This window comes from Mus caroli, unplaced genomic scaffold (assembly GCF_978045245.1).
Source record: "Mus caroli unplaced genomic scaffold, Mus_caroli_1 scaffold_15, whole genome shotgun sequence".
In the NCBI taxonomy this organism is placed as follows: Eukaryota; Metazoa; Chordata; class Mammalia; order Rodentia; family Muridae; genus Mus; species Mus caroli.
This window is the reverse complement of record NW_028227270.1, coordinates 98,561,849-98,572,783: the sequence shown is the minus strand read 5'-3', so window position 1 is coordinate 98,572,783 and position 10,935 is coordinate 98,561,849.

Sequence of the window (10,935 nt, the reverse complement as noted above, 5' to 3'; positions counted from 1 at the left end):
TTTATCAAGTAAGTTTCATTTCATCCTCTTACATGGGTTCTAACTGCTCAACATAGCTATCCCATTTTGTCATGCTCTTCCATTTTGGTGACAATTTCTATAGTGAGGTTCTAGAAATGAGGAAAATTATTTTTCAAGATTCTTCTGTACCTTCTCTGTGGACCCCAAGTAATTATTGACCCTGTTTAACTCTAACAATACCCAACCGAAACAAAGCAGGAAATTTCTCAGTCTCCTTTCTACGCATCTTCCTTAGAAAAACCTAAGAAGAGAGAGCACTCTACCCTCTGGGCCAGACCTCTCTTCAGAGACCCAGCATCCTGCTGTCTGTGCCTGCTATTATAGCACTTCTAGTAAACTTCTTACCATCAAAAGATAATCCACCTCAGTGTCACCCTTGATCCCTAAACCTAAAATGGTTCACTACCTTGATACATGTATCTATAGCACTAAATGATAAGATAATCCTAAACATTAAACAGCTTTGCTGTTCTCAGCCCCTTTGTCCTGATCAACAGGGATGTCAGTATTGCTAAAGAATGAGGAGCACACTGACAAATCATCAGTTACACTTTATACCCATTCTTTCATGAAAGAAAAAATATACACACACGTGTGTGTGTGCGTGCGTGCGTGCGTGCGTGCGTGTGTGTGTGTGTGTGTGTGTATCAGGGACTGGAGTGGCAGATCATCTCTGAATCTAGTGACATCACACATAGGCAACAGGGATCTGAACATCTGTTCCCATGGCAACTGCCATACATTCCCAGAATCCACTTGACTCACCTCTCACCTTTACCTGTGAGTGCCTACATCACAACCCAAATAAAAGACAGACCCTTCTGATTCCCCACTCTGTTTCCCCCTCATCTTTGTCACCACCTTTGCCCTCTTTCCTCACAATAAACCTCCCACTTGGAAATCTATTGGCCTGGAGTGGTCTTAGCAGATGGGAGTCTTGATTTTAACACAACATTGGTGCCCTGACTCTGGGAATCACTACCCAGGAGTGCTACGGAGTCTGGGTGGCCTCCACATGGCTGGCATAACCATTATGGATCTACTTTGACTGCACCACATGTACTGCAGCCACTGCTCCCATCACTGCTACCTGCCATCTCTGCCATACCACATGGACCATAGCTGCTGCCAACTCTGCACTGCATGGATTTCTACCACAGCTGCAGACCACCACCATATACCACTGCGGGACTCACAGACTTCTACTATGTGAGCTGTGACACCATGGTTTATCATGTAGGGCTCAGATGGACCCACACAAAACATACAGTTCCATGTTTCCTGCTACCATACCACAACCCCCTCAAACACACATAAGCATATTGGTAGGGTGTTTCCTCCAGTCAGCAGGAAGTACCCTAAATACCCACCCAAATAGAGCCTGGCCATCCATTTTTGGGCTAAGGGGTTAGTGTTTCATGGCCATGGTCCTTATGGTCAGCCTCTTAACTGGTGTACAAGATAAGACTTTATCCCTTGGGTACTTCCCTTCTCTAAAGCAATTCATAACCCCCTGGGGTCTTGTAGCCATTCACAAAATCCTTGATCGAGGTTGAATGCTTTCTGTTAAGTCCAGGACTTCCCCCTTATCCCCTAGATGTTCTCATGATGACCTTGACATCTGGCCTGGCTGTACATTTGTAACTCATTACTGGACTCTTCTTGGGAAACCAGTACGAATGGTTTAATTACATCCCCATCACTCTGGGTGCTTCAATATCTTGAAACATATCTTTAGGCTCCCCACTAGGACATCTCCTGGAGAATCTCAAATCTCTGAAGTTAACACCCACTTGAAGGTATCAAAACTAGTACACCTCTGCAATAATGTCTGGATTCAATACCCATTAGACAATGGCTCCAAATGGCCACTTAATGGCACACTAGATCCAGTAATTTTAAGGGATCTTTATGCATACTGCCAGTGGTCGGGTAAGTGGAAGGAGGTTCCCTATTCCCAAGCATTTGTCAATCTCTGCTCTAACCCCTCTATAGGTTTTTCTTGATCCCCAACCCAACCTCTCTTAGTCATGAAATCTATACTACCTACACCAGATGATGTCACAACCCTCGATCCAACTAATGATCCTCCTCCTTTCTGCTGCAGTTCTGTTTCCATACCTCTGAAAACCCAAACTTCTGCCTCGGTTTCTCCTTCTCACTAGGATACCCCAGAACCTACTAGCCTGCCTTCTCCAAACCACTCCCTTCTCCCATGCCAGCTTCAGGTCGTTCCAATTGGCTTTCAACCCTCCTATCACTTGCTCTAAGGCCACAGCCAAACCCCCCAAGTCCTCCAGGGACACCTGACCCAGCATCAACCTTTCCTTTAAGGGAAGTTGCTGGGGTAGGTGGCCTTGTCACAGTACATGTTCCTTTCTCACTGAGTGAACTTTCTCAAATAGAAAGCAGACTATGTTTCTATACATCTAAATCCTCTGCCTTTATTAAAGAGTTCCAATATATTACTCTTTCTTATAGCCTGACTTTCTATTATATATATATATATATATATATATATATATATATATATATATATATAAGAAACTCAGGATCATATTACTTCCTGGTGAATGCTGGTGAGTTTGGAGACAGGCAAGAATGCATGCAGACAAAATTCATCAAACAGATGGAACATATCAAATTGGATCTTGTCCTCAATGGATTTATAATCCACAGGTGGTATTTTAGCCAGAGATAGATTCATAACCTACCTCCAGGCTGATCTCCATTAGGGCAGCCTTAAAACCAGTAAATTTTGAAAAACTCCTACAGGTCATCCAGGACAAACAAGAAAACCCATCTCAATTTTTAGAACAACTCACAAAGGCTTTATTTCAATACACTAATCTGGACCCTGAAAAACTAGAAGGTATGCAACTTCTGATGACTTATTTTTTTCCTCAGAGCTACCAGGACATAAAAGCTAAATGTAGGCAGTTGGAGAAGGGGCCCCTAATTTCACAGGCAAAGTTTTGGCACTGGCCTTCAAGGTGTACCATGAGAGAGATGAGAAAGTGCACAAACAAAAATACCATACGCTGGCGAAGGCTGTCTGACCAGCTCCAGTCACTGCCCCAGACTACTGGTCTTCTAAGACTCAGAGACCACCATGTTCCTGCTATAGATGTGGTCAACAAGGTCACTGAGCACGGGCTTGCAGTAATCCCCGCAAGCCAAGGGGGGCATATCCTAGGTGCCATCAGGAAGGACATTGGGGCTGTTGATTGCCTCACATCATGCAAGACAGAGGAACATTACTCCCAGGTAACCCTCAAGCTTATCTCTTAGGCTTGGCTATGGGTGACTGAAGAGGCCTGAGCTTCCTTGACCTGACCACAGCCATCACTAGCAGGGAACCTCAAGTAGCCATCATGGCATGTGGGTGGCCTATCTTCTTCCTCTTGGACACTGGGTCAATTACACTGTCCTGATTGATTTTTTTTTCTATTTTTGGGATAGGAGGACAACCTTACGTTCCTTACCAGGCCCCACCACTTAGTTGCATTTTTAGGGGTGTACCTCACACCCATTCTTTTTTGGTAGTGCCAACATGTATTGTTCTCTTACTGGGAAAGGATCTTCTAGCTAATTTGGGAGCCTCTATTTCCTTTGCTCCTCCCATTCACTTAAACCATGCTCTCTAGCAGTGTCTCAGATCTTCTTCTAGCCAGTCAAACTACTAACACTAACATGTTGTTTCTTTTACCAGATTCTCAGGTGAACCCCAGAGTCTGAGATGTCCAGAACCCCTCTGTTTCTAAACAACATTCCCCTGCGGTCATCTAGTTACTGGACTCTACCAGGTTCATCACCCAAACTCAATACCCTCTTTCTCTTTCCAGAGCCTCAGGGGACTTAAGCTTATCATATCATTTCTTACTTCTTAAGGAAAAAACTCCTTTGCCCCACCTCTTCCTCCTTTAACACCCCTATACTAGAAGTTCAGAAAGCTAATGGTACCTATCACCTGGTTCAAGACCTTGGGTCCATTAATTCGGCAGTAGTTCCCCTCCATACTGTTGTTGCTAAAGCTTATACACTTCTTTTCACTATCTCCTCAGAGACTTCCCATTTCTCAGTCCTAGATCTCAAGGATGTATTTTTCTCTATCCCTCCAGACTCCTAGTCACAGAACATATATGCCTTTACACGGACAGATCCTGACACCCACTTCTCTACCCAACTTATCTGGATTGATTCAGGGACAGCCCACACCTATTTGGCTGGGCCCTGGCTTCTGACTTACTGTCGCTATCTCTCCCAAAATCTAAGATTCCGCATTATGTGGATGTCATCTTTCTCTGCAGCCCATCTCTAGATATTAGCCAATGTGACACCTCTGTTCTTCTAAATTTCCTTTCCAGTTGATTCTACAGGGTCTCACCTTTGAAAGTCCAACTGTCCATTCCTCAGGCCACCTATTTGGGACTAAATATTATCCTTACCAACAAGGCTATTACCTTAGAAAGAATCTGATTTAGGTTCTAACTGTTCCTTCTACAAAAGAAGAGACTTTATCATTCCTAGAAATAGCTAGTTTTTTACAATCCTGGGTTCCTCCCTTCTCCCTCCTTTCTCAACCCTTATATGAAGCAGCATTAGGCCACACACATGAACCTCTTCTCAAACCTGTTACCAAGCCCTTTCAAAGACTCCAACAACTCCTTATGTCCCCAGCCTTACATCTCCCTGACCTGATTCGTCCTTTTTCCCTCTATGCAACTGAAAAAGGGGGATTTGCCCTTGAAGTCTTAGGTCACCAACTGGGCCCCTCTTTGCAATGGTAGCATATTTGTCAAAAAAACTAGATCTAACCATCCAGGGATAAACACCTTGAATTCGTACCTTCCAGCCCCTGAACTCCTTATTCAGGAGAGAGAAAAAAAAAAAAACTTTGGATAACCTATAACTGTCTTCTCTTCCCATAACATGGCACAGCTCCTAATTTATAAAGGCTTACAGATTCTATGTGTCTCCAGGGTTCTTTCTCTTCAAGTATCACTAAAAGAAGATTCTACATTCACCTTCCAATCATATCTGCCTCTTAATATTCCTAATCTTCTTCCTCGACCAAATTATACCATTCCCTATCTCACTTCTGCACTGAAACTTTAGAGGAATTATTAACTCATCCTTCACACATACAGGAGGGCACATTGCTTAAACCATACCTGGTATGCAGATGGAAGCTCTGTTCTCTATGAAGAGGTCAGAAGAGCTGGCTATGCCATAGTGTAAGACACAGAGGTGGTGGAAGAGCAAGCCCTTCTTGATCCCACCACTGATTAGCAGGCTGAACTAGTAGCCCTTTCCCATGCCTTTCTACTTGCACAGGAACAATATCTCACCACCTATACAGATTCCAAATTTTTTTTCCATATCCTCCTGTCCTACACCACTATCTGGAAGGAGAGTGAGTTACTTAAAACTAAAGGAGGATCAGTAAATAATACAAGTCAAATTATGCCCGTGCTAAAGGCCTTCCATCTCCCACAGTCATTGGGATTGTCCACTGCAGATCCCACCAGACAGATGACTCCAAGGGAAACAACCAAGCTGATGAGGCAGTTAGAGATGTAGCCCTTAAGCACCTAGACTTGCCTCTCTCTCCCCAGGATATCCTTATACTGCAACCTACATCCCAACCTCACCCCCTGAGACTTGTCAAACTCTGTCCTATCTGCACCACTGTTTGATCCCAACAGCCAAGCATTTTATTTTGTTAAGACCCACCTACAGCGTACTCCTTAGGACTTAAGTTTCTTTTTTTTGTTTTGTTTTTTTTTTTTTGTTTTTGTTTTTTCGAGACAGGGTTTCTCTGTGTAGCCCTGGCTGCCCTGGCACTCACTTTGTAGACCAGGCTGGCCTCGAACTCAGAAATCCGCCTGCCTCTGCCTCCCGAGTGCTGGGATTAAAGGCGTGCGCCACCACGCCCGGCAGGACTTAAGTTTCTTAAAATCTATCACTGCTTCTTGCAAAATCTATCAGATGTCAGACTCCAACTCAAGGTATTATAGTACCCCTTTTCCTACCCATCAGGATAGAGGTTCCCTTTCTGGAACTAACTGGCAACTCTTACCCACATGTTCACTGACAAACATGCCAGTGCCTCCTGGTCTTGATGGACACCTTCACAGGATGGGTGGAGGCATTTTGCACAACTAACAAAAGGGCCCAGACAGTCTCTCAACTCCTCTAAGAGATCATACCCTGATTTGGTGTCCCACCCTCCCTCTGGTCAGACAATGGTCCAGAATTTACTCCTCAAATTTCTCAAGTTCTGCCTGAATCCCTAGATAATCCCTGGCATTTGAATATTCCATGCTACCCTCAATCTTCAGGTAAGGTAGAAAGAACCATCCACTCTTTTAAAACCATTCTTATTAAGCTGTCACAGGAACTTCACCTTGATTGGGTAAAATTCCTATCTCTGGCTCTTTTCAGGCTACTAGCTCTCCCCAAGTGAACTCTCCTCATCCTACCCTTTGGATTCATTTATGGACATCTGGTCCTAACTCCTGGTCTTTCACCTAAATGCTCTCCCCTCCAGACCATCTATTTACCCCATTACTTTGCCACCTCCGTTCTCTCTCATGGGACTTTGCTGACCACCACCTACCTCGGCCACACTTTGTCCCCTGTCCACAGCTTGTAAATATTGGAGACCAAGTCCTTCTATCCCCTCCAGACCATTGGCCCTCACCCCTTTCTCACAAATGGCAGGGCCCTTTTAAAGTAATTCCTGTGACACCTACAGCTGCTAAACTCAAGGAACTCTCCCATTGGGTCCACCTGTCTCACCTCAAACCTTTCATCTCTCCACCTAAAAATGGCTCTTCTTCATACACATTGATTCTAACAGGATCATGCTCTGTTAAGTTCCAGAGGATGTTGAGATCACTCTCCTTGTCCCCAGTTGTTGGGAGCAACCCTGTTTGAATGTGAACTGCATTGTCAGCCATAAGTGCTTACTTACAAAGTCTTTGCCTTAGTGGAAAAATATTAGCCTACTTGAGATTTCTGTGGGAAAAGTTGAGGTCTCTGTAGGAAAGTACTACCCCCAGTTAAGAACAAATAGCTATAGATCTTGTAGACAGGCACCTAGTAACCCAATCTCTTGTGTTCCTCCTGCTGAACTTTTTACCTAGCCAATATCTTGCTTTGGGGGAACAGGTGTGTTCCCCCCAGAAACAAAGCAATTCTGTGTCATCCCCTTCCTCATATCGTGCTTCTATGGGTATAAAATCTGCCTGGGAAAAATAAAATTTGTCAGTTTGATCAATCAGACTTGCTGTCTGTTCTTTGTGTTTCTTGTCTCCCATTCTCTCCATAGGCAGTTCCTTAGACCCTGTTCAACTGTCCTGCACGCCAGGACACCTAGTCCCAGAAAATGAGACTCCACTCTGGCAGCTGAGCTTGTCCTCACTGAATTATGCATCTTTGTCATCACCCCTCACTAACTTGTAATTTTGCCTTTTGCTTCAGACCTTGACCTCAGCATACCAACTCTTTAATGTCACCATACCTGGTCGCTTTAAAGATTGCTGGCTATGTATACCCCTGGAACTAACTCCCAATTGCCACTTACAGCCTCTCCAGTGATGCTGCCAAGTAACCTTACCTCCCCTTTTGTCAGCTGCCCTGACTCTTATGTTGTCATGACTCCATATGTTTCCCCTATCCCTCCTTTTGGCTTGGCAAACTGACAAGACTTCCAGGACATGTTCTGCAGGGATGTTTAGCTCCCTAGACTGCAATAGAACCACAACCCTTGATACATCATTCCTGCCACAATGCCCTGCAGTCTAAAACACATCAATTCTTTGTGGCATTTGGGTCTACCATCGCCTACCCACCAGGTGGTCAGGAGTTTGCACATTGATACTCCTTTTCCCTGAACTAGGAGTAATCCAGGGAAATGATTCCCTGTTAATCCCATTTGTAGATATGATAGCTGCATGTCATAAGAGGGCAGTTCAGGTTGTGCCACTCTTGGTCACTGCAAGAATAGTCATAGGTGCTGGTACTGGAATTGCAGCGATAATGACTTCTATGACCAAATATAGCAAATTCACTTCTGAGCTTGGCAGTGGTTTTCAAAACTGACTGAAACCATGCTTACTCTCCAGAAACAGGTTGATTCTTTGGCAACTGTTATGTTTTAGAACCGACAGGGGCTAGATGTCCTGACAGCTAAAGAAGGTAGACTTTACCTGTTATTTCAAGAAGAATGCTGTTGCTACATCAACCAATCCAGGATAGTGAGAAATAAAATCCAAGAGCTACAATCAGACATACAGAATTTCAGGGAACGGAAAGCCTTCTGTTCTGGGATTTTTTTGTAGATACTCTCTTTTATAATGCCTTTCCTAATCATGTTCATGGCATTATTAATCACTTCCTGCCTCATTAATCTTGTTTCTACATTACTTCAAGGACAAATATAAAAAGTTTATAACCAAACTATTGATCAGTTCCTGTTACAGTATTACCAGCGGCTGTCCACATAGGACATCTGAAATATATCTGAAAAAATCAGACTAATTTTTGATTCACTGTTGCAAGGAAGTAACTAGGGAGTAACTTGGGAATGGTCCAAGGACAAGCCATGCAGTCCTTGCTGGTACTTAGATGCACCTTGAGTTCAAGTATCTCTTAAGACAGAGACAAGTCCCAAGATAGAGTAGGTTTGGCCTCTAAGTATCAATACTCTGTGCATAGGAGGGAAAAAATACCTCTTCTTAAAATATCTGCTCTTTCTCCAGTACAGTTACATCCTGTCAACCCTTTCCCTGTTGGCCTCAAGCTCATGGCTCATGGGAAATCCCATGACAAATAGGAGGTGCTGGGAACTTTCTTGACTGGATAAGGGTGGAAGCCCATTGAGGACATATGCATGTTGGCAATTTGGGGATGTAGCTGACTTTCACCATCTGGGTACACTTGATTAAAATAACCAATCAGAACTCACCAACAGGCCCTAGCTCATTCTAATGCAAATCTCCCTTTTTCTGTCTTAAAAGTATGACTTTCAAAGCTCTTTGTTGCTGTTTTTGCCTGATTTATATTCAGGCCCCTTGTCTCTTTCCCTTGCATAATAAGGGATGTCTTTGTGTTTGGCTTGTGTTTTAATATAGGTATTTGGGAATACATAAATCTAAGTGCAGAGGGGATTACACTGACCATGGGTTCCTCCAGTAACATTTCCAGAGAAAATGATTCTTTTACTTCCTGGTTTTTCCAAACCACAAATTAACCCATTTGCTTAATCATTTTGTTTCCTAATTTCCTTAAGAAAGCAGTGGCCTTATGAAATTCTTTGCAATTTACATTTTTCCTGTGTGTGCATATTGAATATGTGTGCATCCATGTGAGTGGGCTGGTATGTGTGTGTGTGTGTGTGTGTGTGTGTACACATGCATATTTGTGCTCATCTGCAGACTCGAGGCTTGGGTTGATGTCAAGAATCCTCCATCTTCTACTTTCCTTCAGTCAAACACAGAACACAGCAAAATGGCTCATCCCAATTCCCAGTTCCTCCCTAGAGAGCCTGGTCTGGGCTCTGAGGCTGGCATTACTGGCAGGCTGCCACCACACCAGGCATTTAAGTGAGATTGGATTTACATGAGGAAGCAAAACACTTTAACCACTGAGCCATCTCCCTAGCCAGGGTCTATTCATCTTACATGCCAGTCTGTTATAAGGAAATATCCTTTATAAGAGGTCAGCTTTGGGACAAAATGGAGGCCATCAGTGATCCCAGTATGTTCTCTGTGAGTGGTCATTTTTCTTTTCAGATCTCCCAGATGGATGCTGTATAAAGGGCTCTGTAACATTTTACTTTTGATTCAAGAAACTAGTCAGAGTACTACAACTTTTAATCGGCTTTTTGTTCATATTTCAAAGACAAAGAAGAAACTTAGAAGTTTTCTAAACAAAAAAGCAAAGACCTCAGAGACCTGGGCAGTTTCAATTCAGCCTTCAATCTCAGAACCCAGGAGATAGGAGTAGGCAGATCTCCAAGTTGAGGCCAGCCTGATCTACAAAGTGAGTTCCAAGACAGAAAATACTATCCAAAGAAACCCTGACCAAAAAAAAGAAAGAAAGAAAGAAAGAAAGAAAGAAAGAAAGAAAGAAAGAAAGAAAGAAAAGAAGGAAGAGAAAGAAAGGAAAAAGAAAGGAAGGGAAGAGAAGGGAAGCAAATGAAATGAAAGGAAAAGGATTAGAGGGAAGTAGTACTTGTTGAACCAGAGAAAATAAAATTTTAATTTCTACATATCCTGTCATATATAATGTATAACTTAGTTTCTCTGCACCTGGATTTCCCCATTCAGTAGAGGGTGTAGAGATCCTTGTCCCCTAAGCCATAGAGGAATTTAGAGGCTCTGTGAGATTTGTGTGTTCTATTTTCATTTGCTCCTTACAAGGCTGGTCCCTTGGTCCAGAAAGATCAAGGACATGAGTTCCTGAAGATATAGAAATGAGACAGAAATGCTGAGGCATTGTTATCCATCCTCAGGTAGGAATCATGACAGAGTTCTGGATAGGTCTGTCTGAGTTTACCTCTTTATCTTTTTAAAAGGTTCTGTAAGATAAAGATTTTCAAACACTGGAGAAAACCATGACATACTCCTATAATATCAGCACTAGAGGGACTGAGGCAAGATCATTGTTCAAGGCGAGCCTGGTTAACATGGGGAGGTTGTGTCTCAAAAAAAAAAATGATGACAAAAGAAAACAAAACCTCTTGATTTTAGTCAACATCGTGACTCAGGCCATGTCACTGGTGTTTGTAAAGTTGTTCTTTTCACATCTGACACATTTCCACTTTTGAAATACAGGCATGTTTTCTGTTACAATAACATTATAACTCCTAAGCTGATGGTTTTCCTTTTATACCTATCCTTAAAG